At 45.4% G+C, this 16297-nt stretch overlaps 1 long non-coding RNA gene across 1 annotated transcript; it reads left to right on the top strand.

Moving 5' to 3' along the window:
* The first annotated feature begins 554 nt into the window (after positions 1-554).
* On the top strand, positions 555-10218 carry LOC134173888 (uncharacterized). Its single transcript, XR_009968434.1, has 2 exons — positions 555-2783; positions 9743-10218. It is a non-coding gene; the product is annotated as an uncharacterized LOC134173888 (long non-coding RNA).
* Positions 10219-16297: the final 6079 nt, after the last annotated feature.

Genomic DNA, 16297 nt, shown 5'->3' on the forward strand with positions numbered 1-16297 from the left:
CAAGTGCTGTTATCATATTGTATAAATTACTGGACACTGGTCTGTAAGCAAGGTTAGTGTGGTAAGCATTGTGGCAGTGTTGGGATTATACCTGGAAAGACCTAAGACTACAGGAGGAGCCAAGTGCACAGGGGAAAGCTGTAACTCTATTTTATTAATTTATGTGTTTACTTTGTTCTTTTTATTTGAACCAATTAAGAGAAAATTGAAATTTGTACCAATTTTCTGACTGTGCCACTATGCAGCCTGCTTTATCCTGTTTCAAAGTATCACATTGAGTCTCAAAGACTCATGTTTTAGAGCCATCCCCAGCCTTCAGTACCCTTCACAAGTCAAATACATAATTATCTCCCTAATCCTGCTTTTTGCTGAGCTTGTGCCCCTCTGTGACTTTCTTCACAGAGTCCTTGAAGTTGTCTGTAAGGAGGTTGTTCCTCTTTCACCAGTTATGAACATCTTGGTCCCTCGAGTTCTGCACCAGCAAAGGCTTTGCCTGTTTATTGGATGCTGTGTGGGAATCAGTTGTCCATGATATTTCCATCAGGCTTCATCTCACTGGGTTTCCAAGAATGCAAGAAATGGCCTGTGTAGTCAAACTAGTCCCTGATGGTGACAATTGGAAATGCTGGGTAGGCAGAGCACACAAATTTAGCTGCTTTCTGCCATCCATGCCTCTTGTGCTCCTCTAATAGCCACATTCATTGTTTCAGAGATGTTGGAGGGGAAAGTCTGGTCTGTTCCTTCAGTATCTGCTTATGGACCTGTTGTCCACGAACTGGTACAATACCTGCTCAAACCTTTTGCCTCCATGGCTTCCTATGGCAACAGATTCCACAAGTTCACTACAACCCATGGAAAAAAAAAAAGCAGTTTACATGGTCTAAACTGATCCCCTGCTATTTTCAGTGGGTGATCTATAGTTCTGGTATTTGAAGGATTTAGTGGGTAAGTTGTGCAGTTGCCTTTTCCTCGCCTTCATGATTTTGTAAGCTTTGCTTATATGCCCCCTCAGCATTTTTTAGTTCTCCTTGCAAAGCAGCTGATCTCTCCCTTTCATCATTCTAATTGCCCTTCTGTGTTCCTTCCTTCTCTCTGCTATTTCCTTCCTGAGATGTGGAGAGTGGGACTGCAAATGGTGCTTGAGATGAGAGCTCGGTAAGGATTTGCACGGAGGCAGAATGGTGCCCTGTGTCTTGCTTTACTGCCCTTCTGGTTACAGTAGACATACTGCATCATCGGCTTTTTGTTGCTGAGTTGTGCAAACCCTTGTCCCAGCCATTCTCCTTTTGCATCTTCCTGATCTTGAGGCCATGTTTTTATGGTGCTCCCCAGAACTGCAATAAGCACAAGCTACTGAAATACCCTGGGGGGGATCATTCTGACTCCGCATGTGAATTTTTACTCCTTTTGGAAAGCTGCAAATAGGGTTTACTCCTGGCAGCTGGAGGTTGATGTCCTTTCCTCATGGCATGCTAACTGACCAGGATAATCCCCCATGGGTTATGTTAGCATAGCCACATGGGTGCAGGGAATACTCCCCAGAATCCTGTTTGTGGTGGCTCTTGCCAGGTGGCTGCTCACACTGCTGGCTAGGGAGGGAAAATTTCTCATGTCTGGCAATGAAGACTTTCCTCCCACCATTTATTTTGATTTCCACATGTTCTTTCATGAAATGTTTAATTTCTTTGCATCACGGGCTATTTTCCACATTAGCAATTCACTTTAATACCAATTTCTTTTGAAACTGTCAGATTTTGAGAAATAAGGCTGAAATAGTTTATGTGACCAGAAACTGAAACCTAAGATTCTCAGTCATTTCTGCAAGATTTTTATTAACATTTATCCACAAATAGCTATGGATATTTTATTTAGAAAAGCATCTTATTCCCAGAGCTGTATTACTGCAAAGCTAGAATATACTTCCTAGAGGGGCTGAGGAGGAGTCCCTGAGGCTCTTTGTCCCAAGTTCCATGAAAGAACATGGGACATGTTCTTTCTCTCCCCTCCCTGCCATGGTCCAGTTTTGTTCATGTCAAAGGCATGGAGGCAGATGTTGGAAATTTTCCAACTTGAGAATGAGGCTGAGGTATCAGCTGTGGGCAGGCTTGTGCTGCTTTTTAGCAAGTGGTTATTTGAAAAGTTACTCATTTCATTGTGGGCATTGCTGTGGTGAAATTTCAACCTAAGTAAATCACAGCAAAAGAGGATAAGAATGAATCTTAAAATGGAGTGTTTTGGTTCCAGTTTCTTTTGAGGATGGACACTCAGAAGCCACGGGCCCCATGCAGTACCTCTGTGACTCAAAAACATTACTCGTGTTTTTCATGTCCTTTCAGTTCTGAGTTTCTCAAGTGATACCGTGGCTCTTCTCATTTTGACAGGCCTCTATGTCTGCAAAGTTAAAAGCATGCTCTTTCCAGTTGCTAGCTGCTAGTAAGTTGTAGCTGATGAAAAGAAGATATTGAAGAAAAATATTACACTGAAAATGGGAGAAGAAACATGGCTTTTCTTTTGTACCCAATATTTCTCTTCATGTAGGTCACTATTCACAAAATGTGGACATGGTACTTGAGAGCCTGTTTTGCTTCCTGAGATATTTTTGTAGCTACATGATTTGAGCAGTTTTTGTGTCTGTCAGCACCAGGCAGAAGGTGGAAACATCCACGAAGGCACAAGGAAGCATCTGGATGCATGGCAGGTGTTGTGTCTATGCCTGAGGCTGACAAGGACCAATTGTCACTAGTACCTGCCTAGAAGAAGCTGAGCAAGGTCAGAAGCATGTTGTCCTGGGTTCCGCAGTAGCAGTCATGTTTTTCCTTTGTGTTAACTGGTACAGTGCTGTGTTTTGACTTCCAGTTTGAGAACAGTGTTGGTGAAGCCGATGTTCTCGGTTGTTGCTAAGTGATGTTTACCCTGACCAAGGACTCTGTGAGGCTCATGCTCTGCCAGGGAGGAGGGGAGGCTGTGAGGAAGCAGAGACGGGGCGCCTGACCCGGGCTAGCCGGGGAGGTATTCCATACCACAGCACGTCATGCCCGGGGTGAGGGGTAACTGGGAGTGACCCGGAAGGACAGGGGTTTCCGGGTGGAGCTCGTTTCTCTTGGCCGGTGGTATCGTATTCTCTTCCCTTGTTATTTTCCCTTATCATTGTTGTAGCTGATAGTAGCGGTGGTGATTTGTTGCTGGACTGTTTTTGTCTCAACCCGTAGGAGTTGCACTCTCTCGATCCTCCTCCCCGTTCCTCCGGGAGCGGGGAAGGGGAGAGCCCCGGTGCGGGGAGGCAGGGGGGGAGACGGACACGGACCTCGATTGTTGTCAGCTCGGCACCACTCACTGGGAGTGAGTGAACAAGCTACCTGACTGGGTTTAAACCACGACAGTTCTTTTTGGCGCCCAACGTGGGGCACGAAGGGTTGAGATAAGAACAGATCTGACTGGATTGATAGTCACTCGTCACAATGCTGATTTATTGGCTCTCAAGGTTGTTCCTCTTGATCTCACAGTTTCAGTATATGATATCTTACGTCCATCCGGTACTTGCTGTATTAGTGTTTTTCAAGTATGGGGCTTGGGCTAAGGTTTTTATCCCATTGTACTTTATGGTAATGACTTGTAATACAATAGAATCATTGATCATGAAATTGATCTGGCTTATGTTCCCAGTGTGGTCACCACCTTTATACTTTGGGAGGTATATGATGGAGGTGCTTAGCAATTACACATCTTTTTTCTCCTTCTCAGGTGCTCAACCTGGGAAGGAGACATCCTTTTACCCTCCTAGTCGTCCCCCCAGACCATTTACATTTGAGAGTTTTGAATTTTTTGAATGGCCTTTTAATGCTGTTGAGACTTGTTTGCTGATGGTGATGGGAATCACCATGCTAACACGCATACAGAGTGTGTTTTACCCACTACTGATTTCAAGAGTTAAGCAGATTCAGGTTTGGGTCTTGTCTGGGGTCAAACGACGATGTAGGAGGACCGAGAGATTTTCCCTGAGGCTGGACAGCCATGAGTGGCAGGGTGTGTGGGATAGTATGGGCAAGTATCTAGGTCAGTGGGCCCCTCCAGTACTTTGGAATTTCACTACTGAACAACTGCAAAATCCAGAAGAATTAGTAAAACACTTAAATGAGGTGTGTGGTCATTCTGGCCATACCAGAGATGGACAAATCATGGCAACGTGCTGGGGCTTGGCCTATGCTTACAGGGCCTTGTTCAACACTATCCAGCACCTTCAAAAGGAAAAGAATGTCGGCGGATCTGAGGGCAAAGCAACAGTCGCTACTCAAACTTTGGCTGCAATGAACAGCACAGCTGTCCCAGTGGCAAGTACAGCAGCTGCTCAAACTTCAACTGCAACAGACAGCGCGGTTACCCCAGCTCCAAGCACAGTAGCTACACCACCCCCAGTAACAAGTACAGTTGCTACTCAAACCACAGTGATAATCACTGCAGCCAAACCAGAGGACCAATTCGTACCAATATCAGTTGCCCCTGTACGCAAGAGAACAAGCAAAAAGGAGGCAAAAAGGGTGAAGCGAGATGAAGAACCAATGAATTCACCACCCGGTCCAGAATCTGATCAGGAGTCATCATCACATGACGAAGAAGAAGAAGAAGAGGTAACTTCTCGACCTCGGACCTCAACCGAGCTGCGGAATATGCGAAAAGATTTTACCCGTCAACCAGGGGAGCACATCATCACCTGGTTACTCCGATGCTGGGACAATGGGGCTGATGGTCACGAACTAGAAGGTACAGAAGCCAAGCAGCTGGGATCACTTGCTAGAGAAGGGGGAATTGACAAAGCAATTGCAAGAGAGAAAAAGTCCCTCAGCCTTTGGAGGAGGCTCTTGGCAGCTGTGAAAGAAAGGTTTCCGTACAAGGACGATGTTACGAGTCGTTCGGCCAAGTGGAATACTATAGACAAAGGCATCCAGTCTCTGAGGGAATCGGCCATCGTAGAGATGATCTATCACATCAAGCCGAATAACGGGGATACACCTATAGATCCAGATGAAGTTGAATGTACACGACCCATGTGGCGAAAACTTACACGGAATGCACCGTCATCATATGCCCATTCATTGGCAACAGTAACCTGGAATGACATAGTACCACTAACAGTGGATGAAATGGTTCATAAACTCCGAGAGTTCGAAGACAATCTCACCCCTTCCATCATCTCAGCTGTGAAAAAACTGTCCCAGGACATCGAACAATTGAAGGACAATCTATCTGATTTATCCGGCTCCTCACGTGTACCAACACACGTCTCAGCTATTAACAAAAGGCGTCCTATTGTTCAAGAGAGGAGATACAGGAGGTATACGCCACGGGGTACCCTATGGTTTTACCTGCTGGATCACGGAGAAGACATGACAAAGTGGGATGGAAAACCTACTTCAGCTTTGGAGGAACGGGTGAGTGAACTGAAGAGGGGAGCAAGGGCCAAGACTGATCGTCCCATGAGAGCTACGGCTTCAGTCTCTGGTGATCAGTTTCCCAGATGGAGTGGAAGAGCTGATTTTACTCCAGCTCCTGTGATAAAGAAGAATAATCCCTTTCAACATGACTTAAGTGTCCAATGCTGTGACGACTGTTAGAGGGGCCCTGCCTCCAGCCAGGTGGAGGTAGGGGACAATCGGATTTACTGGACTGTGTGGATCAGATGGCCTGGCACATCAGTCCCACAGAAGTATAAGGCTCTAGTAGATACCGGTGCACAGTGTACCCTGATGCCATCAAGCTGTCAAGGGGTGGAACCCATCTATATTTCTGGAGTAACAGGAGGATCCCAAGAGTTGACTGTGCTGGAGGCTGAAATCAGCCTGACTGGGAGGGAATGGCAAAAGCACCCTATTGTGACTGGTCCAGAGGCTCCATGCATTCTCGGCATAGACTACCTCAAGAGAGGGTACTTCAAAGACCCAAAAGGGTACCGGTGGGCTTTTGGTATTGCTGCTTTGGAGACTGAGGAAATTGAGCAGCTGTCCACCTTGCCTGGTCTCTCAGAAGATCCCTCTGCTGTGGGGTTGCTGAAAGTTGAAGAACAACAAGTGCCAATTGCGACCACAACAGTGCACCGGTGGCAATATCGCACCAACCGAGACTCCCTGATTCCCATCCATCAGCTGATCCGTAGACTGGAGAGTCAGGGGGTGATCAGCAGGACCCGCTCACCCTTCAATAGCCCCATATGGCCAGTGCGAAAGTCTAATGGAGAATGGAGACTAACAGTAGACTATCGTGGCCTGAATGAAGTCACACCACCATTGAGTGCTGCCGTACCGGACATGCTAGAACTTCAGTATGAACTAGAGTCAAAGGCAGCCAAGTGGTATGCCACGATTGATATTGCCAATGCATTTTTCTCAATCCCTTTGGCAGCAGAGTGCAGGCCACAGTTTGCTTTTACTTGGAGGGGTGTCCAGTTCACTTGGAACCGACTGCCCCAGGGGTGGAAACACAGCCCTACCATCTGCCATGGACTGATCCAGACTGCACTGGAACAGGGGCAAGCTCCAGAACACCTGCAATACATTGATGACATTATTGTGTGGGGCGATACAGCGGAAGAAGTCTTTGAGAAAGGGAGGAAAATAATCCAAATCCTGCTGAAAGCCGGTTTTGCCATAAAACGGAGTAAGGTCAAGGGACCTGCACAGGAGATTCAATTTTTGGGAATAAAATGGCAAGATGGACGTAGACAGATCCCCACAGATGTGATCAACAAGATAACAGCAATGTCTCCGCCAACTAATAAGAAAGAAACGCAAGCTTTCTTGGGTGCAGTGGGGTTCTGGAGAATGCACATCCCAAATTACAGTTCGATTGTAAGCCCTCTCTATCATGTGACCCGGAAGAAGAATGATTTTAAATGGGGCCCTGAGCAGCAACAAGCCTTTGAGCAAATTAAACGCGAGATAGTTCATGCAGTAGCCCTTGGACCAGTCCGGACCGGACCAGATGTAAAAAATGTACTGTACACTGCAGCTGGGGAGAACGGTCCTACCTGGAGCCTCTGGCAGAAAGCTCCAGGGGAGACTCGAGGTCGACCCCTCGGCTTTTGGAGTCGGGGATATAAAGGATCTGAGGCCAGCTATACCCCAACTGAGAAAGAAATACTGGCAGCCTATGAAGGGGTTCGAGCTGCTTCGGAAGTGATTGGCACTGAAGCACAGCTCCTTCTGGCACCCCGGCTGCCCGTGCTGGGCTGGATGTTCAAAGGCAGGGTCTCCTCTACACATCATGCAACCGATGCTACATGGAGTAAATGGGCTGCACTAATTACACAACGAACTCGAATAGGAAATCCCAGTCGTCCAGGCATTCTAGAAGTCATCATGGACTGGCCAGAGGGCAAAGATTTCGGAATGTCACCAGAGGAGGAGGTGGTGTGCGCTGAAGAGGCCCCACCATATAATAAACTGTCAGAAAGTGAAAAGCAGTATGCCTTGTTTACTGATGGCTCTTGCCGTATTGTGGGAAAACATCGGAGATGGAAGGCAGCTGTATGGAGTCCTGGACGACAAGTTGCAGAAACTGCTGACGGAGAGGGTGAATCGAGTCAGTTTGCCGAGGTGAAAGCCATCCAGCTGGCCCTGGACATTGCTGAACGAGAAAAGTGGCCAGTACTTTATCTCTATACTGACTCATGGATGGTGGCAAATGCCCTGTGGGGGTGGTTGAAGCAGTGGAAGCAGAGCAACTGGCAACGCAGAGGTAAACCCATCTGGGCTGCTGCACTGTGGAAAGATATTGCTGCCAGGGTGCAGAACCTGGTGGTGAAGGTACGTCATGTAGATGCCCATGTACCCAAGAGTCGGGCCACTGAGGAACACCAGAACAACCAACAAGTGGATAAAGCGGCTAAGATTGAAGTGGCTCAGATGGACTTAGATTGGCAACGTAAAGGTGAATTATTTTTGGCCCGGTGGGCCCATGACACTTCAGGCCATCAGGGCAGAGATGCAACATATAGATGGGCCCGTGACCGAGGGGTGGACTTAACAATGGATACTATTGCCCAGGTTATTCATGAGTGTGAAACATGTGCTGCAATTAAACAAGCCAAGCGGTTAAAGCCTCTTTGGTATGGAGGACGATGGTTGAAGTATAAATATGGGGAGGCCTGGCAGATTGACTATATCACACTGCCACCAACCCGCCAAGGCAAGCGCCATGTGCTTACCATGGTGGAAGCAACCACCGGGTGGCTGGAAACATACGCCGTGCCCCATGCCACTGCCCGGAACACCATCCTGGGCCTTGAGAAACAGATTTTGTGGCGACACGGCACCCCAGAGAGAATTGAGTCAGACAATGGGACTCATTTCCGGAATAACCTTATAGATATTTGGGCCAAAGAGCATGGCATTGAGTGGGTATATCACATCCCCTACCATGCACCAGCCTCTGGGAAAATCGAACGGTACAATGGACTGTTAAAAACTACACTGAGAGCGATGGGTGGGGGAACTTTCAAGCATTGGGATACACACTTACCAAAGGCCACCTGGTTGGTCAACACCAGAGGATCTGCCAACAGGGCTGGCCCAGCCCAGTCAGAACTGTTACATATTGTAGAGGGGGACAAAGTTCCCGTGGTGCATATGAAGAATTTGCTGGGAAAGACAGTCTGGGTAATTCCTGCTTCAGGTAAAGGCAAACCCACTCGTGGGATTGCTTTTGCTCAGGGACCTGGATATACTTGGTGGGTAATGCGGGAAGATGGGGAAGTCCGATGTATACCTCAAGGGGATTTGATTTTAGGGGAAAACAGCCAGTGAACTCAATTGTATGCTGTTGCCTGCTGTGTAATGCTTTTATAGCCCATCAACTAGATGTCTCCAGGTCACCAGCGACTGGCCCTGACTTCCCTCCAGCCATCATCCCAACAGAGAATGAACTTTGAACATCATGGACCGAATGGACTCGGCAGCATTATAGGGATTGGTCCATGCACTAAGAAAATGATTTTTCCTCTTGGTCTGTATGTATATAGATGTATATATGTGGGAGAGCGATGGTGTATTGAAAAATGTGGGATCTGAGCACGACGTGAATGGTATGGAATAAGGGGTGGATAATGTCCTGGGTTCCGCAGTAGCAGTCATGTTTTTCCTTTGTGTTAACTGGTACAGTGCTGTGTTTTGACTTCCAGTTTGAGAACAGTGTTGGTGAAGCCGATGTTCTCGGTTGTTGCTAAGTGATGTTTACCCTGACCAAGGACTCTGTGAGGCTCATGCTCTGCCAGGGAGGAGGGGAGGCTGTGAGGAAGCAGAGATGGGGCGCCTGACCCGGGCTAGCCGGGGAGGTATTCCATACCACAGCACGTCATGCCCGGGGTGAGGGGTAACTGGGAGTGACCCGGAAGGACAGGGGTTTCCGGGTGGAGCTCGTTTCTCTTGGCCGGTGGTATCGTATTCTCTTCCCTTGTTATTTTCCCTTATCATTGTTGTAGCTGATAGTAGCGGTGGTGATTTGTTGCTGGACTGTTTTTGTCTCAACCCGTAGGAGTTGCACTCTCTCGATCCTCCTCCCCGTTCCTCCGGGAGCGGGGAAGGGGAGAGCCCCGGTGCGGGGAGGCAGGGGGGGGAGACGGACACGGACCTCGATTGTTGTCAGCTCGGCACCACTCACTGGGAGTGAGTGAACAAGCTACCTGACTGGGTTTAAACCACGACACATGTGAACTGCAAGTTCAGCAAAGTGTTAACTCTGAATAGCTGGAAAGAATGCAAACCAGACAGAGGATGTTTCTCTGTGAAATCACCTTTTTTGAGATCTTAGATAAACCACTATTGGAAGCAGTGAGTTAGAAATTACCTGCTATAAAAGAGACTGAACAGTAGGTCATTCTATAAGAGTCCTATGATTTGAAATAGATTTGTCAGATTGCCTGCAAGAAATAGATCTCTGCCATCAGAACACAATATAAAGTCTCCTTTGGGAGTTAGGAAGAGGGTTTATGTACTGTGAAGGTGCTTTTGTTTGTATTCTGTGGGTAGAGTTCTCTGGTGTCTGAACACTTGTTACCAAGGAGTCTTTGCTGAAGTACTGACTGGACAGAAGGGGATAATCCTAGAGACTTCAGTGTAAATGTAACGCTTTATATGTTCAAATACTAAATGTTTTAAACCATTTATTAGGGAAGGTAGAGTAGTGAAGATGGGAAGACTGGTATCATCAATAAATTTCAGTTCTAAGGGATGCTGCTGCCTTTTCTTTAAGATGCCCCCATAACTTTAAAACAGGGTTTTGATGTCCAGCAGTGGAGATGCACTGGGCTTCACCAGTGTCTCTTCTGCGTCACACAGAATTCTGATCAGCATTTGGGGAGCTATAAGCTGTTAATTTCTATTTCCATTCTCCCTCTTTCAGTCCTCATGATAATTTTAGCAACTGCACAGGAACGCTCCATTTCACACAAGTGCTCAGAGTCCCTTGTTCCCAGCCCATCAGCTGTACAGAATGAGGTGAAGGAAAACCATAGTGTGGGGAAGAGATCTTCTTTAAAACAAGGGTTTATAGGGGCAAGGGTTTATAGGGACAAGAGTTTATAGGGGCAAGGGTTTATAGGGACAAGGGTTTATAGGGGCAAAGGTTTATAGGTAGAGTATATCCTTTTTTAACCTCAAAGCCAATCTGTCAGTTGTGATGATAGAGGTTGAAGGTTTCAAATCCTAGTGTTGATTACTGATAGTGAAAACATTACCTCTGACCTCAGTTGATTATTTTTTACTCTTTTCATTCAAAATATGTGTTTTAAATGGTGAACCGAAGCACACAGAAGGAAGATTTAAGGTCTGGTGCCTCTTATTGAGCAGGATGGTGTGATACACAATGTTGTGCACATGCTGTTTTTTCACTAGGGCATTCAAACTGCTGGACAGATGCTCCAGAATACCTGGAGGGCTATGTGATCCTCTTGGTTTTACTGCTTTACTTCATACTTAAATAATTTTAAAAGTTGGTTACAAGTATATACCTATCCACAACTTTTTGGCTATTCTGACTCTCAGCATGTTTTCAGTGCTTTAATTCCTACATGTCACCTTGAGCCAAAAATGTGTGTAATAGAGAAACAGCTATACATGAAGAAATGCATCCATGTGTATCAGTTGAAAGTTGCGTCATTGCCCATGACTAAAACTGGAGAAAAATATGAAGCTGTAAAATAAACCTTCCACTATGAAATTTAAGAAGTAGGATCTCTTCAGCTTTGAAGGTGATTGATGATGTTGTAGAAATGCTTACATGTGGGAATGAGAAGTAACAATCTTCTCAGTTTTAGACAAAAGCATAATAGCTTGCAGGTGAAGTTTCCTGCTGGAAGCTGCAATCCAGTAGACCGGGATTTCCACATGTGAGTAAACCTCTTTGCACCATCTAAGGACTTCAAAATGAGATCAGGCAGCTTTCTAAAAAATTATTTTATTCTATCCTATGTGGAAGTCCTTAGACTGCTCTGTGCAGGGAAGCCTGGAAAAGTAGTTGTCTCTTCTGGCATTCTATCTGAGAGTTCTGTAACTAAGAATGCTCAGTTTACCCACCACACCTGCACATGGCTTATGTAACCATCCATGACTTGAAAGTCTTGGGGCTTTGTATTCCAAATTCGCTATATGTAAATAACATTTCAGAAATCCATGGCATTTCTTTTAGCTAATTACTTCACCTGACACTTCTCATTCTTCATATGTTGCACATTTAAATCAGCTTTTAATGCTTTTTCATTCATTAATAATCTATACCTTCCAGCAGCTGGCATATGCTAGGTTAGTTTTTTTTTTTAAAGTCATAATATCCATAAGGCATGGACAGATGTTTATATCAAAATAGCAGCTGTAGTACCACGTTCTTCTACTGACCCAAGAAGTAAAATGCTGTTGTTGAGGATTAGTAGTACTTTAGTGTCAACATTTTTAGGCAAAAGGCATGTTACCTCTTACAGTCAAAACTTCATAACCATTTTTCATCAGATTGGTGTTGCTGTTTTTCCAGCCTTGCATAAAATGGATGGCAGCACATGGGATCTATAGCAGTTTCCTCATTCAAAACCTCTTACGAAACAGTTTCTAAGACTTAACTGATAAAACTGCTGCCATGCTTTTGTGTCTGTTTTAGTAGCCTGGGATGATGGAGGATAATTAACTTCGTATTAGGCCAGTAGCATTTTGTTCAGGTTAAGCCTATCTCCCCAAAAACTGACATTGAGACATAGTCTTGCTTAATATCAGAAGTAGAGGTAAATTTAAACCACTGGTCAGATGAACTTTAACAGGTTTTTAGACCAATAGGTATGTTAAGACACCAGATCATAACAGCAAAAATGCATTCAGATCATCCTAGAGAACCTAATTGCTACCTTCATCGGCTGACTTCACTTAGAGAAAGCCAAAAGGGTCCTACCAGATGCTGCAACTAAAGGAATGTGCATTTGAATTACAAAAACTGTCTCCACTTTACTTGACACTTCCTCCTTTCTCAGCCCTGGCACTTTGAGTCCCATCTGAAGGATGTTCAAGTAGTTCTTTTTCCAGCTGTATTTAGACTAAATGACAACTAGGGTATAAATCATGACAGTTACACTTTTATTTTTGTTAAATCTTGTTGTTGTTGTTGTCAGGCCTGGAGCACATTCCCCACTCCTGGGTTGTCTGCCTTTGCTCAAGGTTGATTCTGACATGGTGCCTCTGGGTAACCTTGGTCAGGTGAGTTGTGCAAGAAAGCTGTGAGAAGCAGCTCCTTCACTCTGGAGCTGCATTTCAGCTCATACTCATGCCCTGTTTGCACCTGAGCTCTGTTGCAGCCATGCCCATGTAACCTCAATCTGCACCTGACCTCTTGGCATAACCTTGGGTCAGCATTGTTACTATGAACTTGTCAGTGGCTCTTGCCTGCCTTGGTTACTACCTCACTGGACCTGATCATGACCATGATTTGCTGACTTGCTTTTCCTGCTTGGACCTGTGTTATTGCCATTGACTTGCTTCATGGACCCTTGGGTGACCATGGTTACTGTCACTCAACCTGCTTTGCTCATCTTGCTCAAGTACTGTGGGACAGCACCTTTGGCAATGACATTACTGACCATGCCTTGCTGTCCCCTCTGGTCCAGTCTTCCCTTCCCCCAGGATTTGTTGCTATAATTTTTCTCCCAGCATAAGAGTAATGCCTTGATTTCTAGTTTTTGTTGGTAAATGTCTATCTTATGAAATAACTTAATGCGGTATCTACTTTGACCCGTTATTTGGCCCGTCCAAGTGTATTTCTGAACATCTACAAGCTTCACCAAAAAGCCCAGAGCTTGTTTCCAGCTGGATAGCAGGTATGAGCAGATCTGAACCTTTAAATATTTATGTACATAATTAGAATCCTTGGAAGCCACTGTGACTTCTTGGTTCAATTTTTTAAGGATCAGTTCCCAAGATAAATTCCTGGTGCAGAACATGTCTGGTGTGGCAGTTTCCTGTTGTAAGACCGCTGCTTACAACAGATGTAGTCTATTCTACTAGGCAACCAGTTTACTCTGTTTCATCAATTGTGGACAGTTTGGGGACACAACATTCTTCGTGACTGAATAAAAAAGGAATTAATGGAAAATTTGAGGACCAGCTGTTACCATCTCCAGGCACAGCCTACCAATAGAAGATAGCTTATACTGCCTCTATGAAGTTGCAGTGTGTGAGTAGCTACACTAAGTGCAATAAAATGGAAGGCCATTAGCCAAACAACAATGCAGACAACCTACTAAATAATCAGGGTCTCAGTGGTACCCGTGCTACCTGTTCAACATGGCTTCATTAGTGTGATCAGCACTACATTAATAAGATCTCAGTCTGAATGACAAGTTAGCCCAAGGACAACCTTGAGCTTAGAGGGTACCCTGCTCCAGTTCAGATATACATGCTTGAACCTGTAGCATGTGGTGCAGAGATACTCTCACTTCTTCAGATGCCAGCCACAGTTACAGCTGTTCAGTGCTTCCCATTGGAAATAAGACATGGTTAAAACTTTATGAGACTGCAGTTTGTAATTTGTCTCAGTCTGGATTTTTCCTTACAATGTCAGTAAAATTTTCCGAAGAGCAAATGATGGAAGCAGCATGTTGATTTGACCATGTCAGTAACCAAATACCTAATTCTTACATTCTTGGGGCTGAGAAGGCCAGCTATGTCTTTGCTTTGGACTTGGGAGATGATGATTGCTGGGTAGAAAAGAGGACTTATAATCAGATGTGATTTCTTTTCTGGGATAAAAAAAATGGTTGAGAAAAAGATTTCAATAGACACTTGTGATTGATTCTCAGCTGCTCAGAAGGTGAACCTGATGTGAGTATGCCCCAGTCTGGAAAGTCTGGCTTCAGGCAGGCATTTGTATTCCTCCTGAGCAACAGGTCTGCTTTGGTGCTTTTCATAAGCTCATTTATTCCCTCAGAGGGTTGGCCAAAGTCTCTCTAGAATGGAAAGTTCATCGCTTTCAGCAGTGAAGAGACCTGAAATCAATAGTCCAGCTCCTCAAGGCAATAGATTAGAAGATAAAACTAGAAAAGGATGTTGGTTTTTAATGTTGCACCAGAAAGGGAGAGTGAACAGAGGTTTCCAGGGAATAGTGGTGTAACCACACAGGTGGCTCAGAGGTACCTAGAAGTATTGCCCAGAAGAGCTGCAGCTGGAAACCCAGCATAACAGGGAATAGAAGCAGGTCCCATTCCAGGGGTCCAGTCCCAGATGCCTTTGCCCTGGGTTAATGGATGGTGATCACAGGCAGCGTCAGGAAGAGGCTGACAGTGGCAGCTTTCATAGCCACAGACAAAAGAGAACAAAGAGAACTTTGCTCATTTGAGGTCCTCCCCCATGCAACAAATGGATGGTCTATTTTAAAAGGTCTCTTTTCTTTCCTTAGTAATTCTTTTCCTTGTGGATCTCACACATCCTGGAGGATCCTCTCATCTTGTCTCTTACCCTAAGTCTCAGATAGATACTTTCTTTGATCTCTGTGGATGAACCCTATTTTCCAACCAGTTATGAAAATGTGATGAATTAAATGGGATTTTTCTGTCCTTTCACATAACTCCCAAATAATGGATACAGGAATTACGAATGACAGGCACCAATGCACTAATATTACAGAAAGTTCAGTGTAATTTGTGGTGCTGCAGTGCCCTGCCTTCCTTCCCTCTTTGCTTTTTAGGAATGAATCTGAGGTATCAACATGCCTGTAAGAACTAATCCACCCCACAGCCTATCTACTTTCCCTTCTTTTTTCCTGGTGGGGAATAAGGAGGACAATGCAGCTAACATAACGGTGAACTCTGTTTGCTTTATATGCCAGCTCTAATTTCCCTATCTCTGGTTTTGTCTAAACTACAAACTTTCAGGGTAGGATCTGTTTTTTAATATTGCTGTTTGCTCAAAAACCTAACATAGTTTTGAGACTCTGCTGGCCCCAAAGCACAATGTAATATACACGGCCAGATTATTGGGGAAAATGGAAAGATCACTGTGCTGCTGAAGTAATTTTCCTGTTCAAACAGAACTTGTCAGCACACCAGTTTGTGTAAAATGTACTACTTGGAGGAACAGCACTGTCAGAAAGGTCATTTCTGCATGGAGGGTAGCAGGCAGCCTAGTCTGCAAGAACCAAAGTACACTGGGCTTAGAGGGAGTGAACTGCAGTTGAGCGAAGTGAGGAGACTGATCCTTGTAGAAGAGTCAGGGTCCCGTTCACAGCCATCTTCCTGACAAACAAGCCCATCCTGGCTTCATCTCTGTGTCTGTGGTGAATAACAACAGTTGTAGAAACCCAAGCCCTTCTGTGTGTGGTTTTGGTGGTTCCTTACCCTCTTCCAGCAGCAAGGGAGAGCTGGAAATGGCAGGTAGGATGCCAATGTTCACAGACTGGATGAGCAGCCCATCTGCAGTGGGCTCTGAACACACCCACATTAAGAGGTGATGTGAGAAAAGAGAAGTCTTCACCCAGAGGTGGCTGCTGGTATAGTTCATCCACTCCCGTGTGCCCTGCTTTGGCTCCAGGCAAGAAGGTATGTGTGTCCTGGGCCAGGCTGCATCCTCCAGCACTGCAGCCTTCAGGCACGGGTTGAAACCTCAAGTGGGCAGGGCATTAATAAATGCTTTTCCTGAGGCAGGCTATTAGCTGAGCTGGTGAAGGTTGGTGATGTTTAGAGAAAGAAGGTTCGAAGTAGAAGGGAAGCACATCCATTCCCCTTGTCCCTGCCTCATAGAAAGGCAGGATCAGGGTATAGCTCTAGAAAGTGAGCAGCAGT

The sequence above is a fragment of the Pezoporus occidentalis genome, unplaced genomic scaffold (genome assembly GCF_034315485.1).
Source record: "Pezoporus occidentalis ecotype Australia unplaced genomic scaffold, CSIRO_AGI_Poc_V1 ctg56, whole genome shotgun sequence".
Lineage (NCBI taxonomy): Eukaryota > Metazoa > Chordata > Aves > Psittaciformes > Psittacidae > Pezoporus > Pezoporus occidentalis.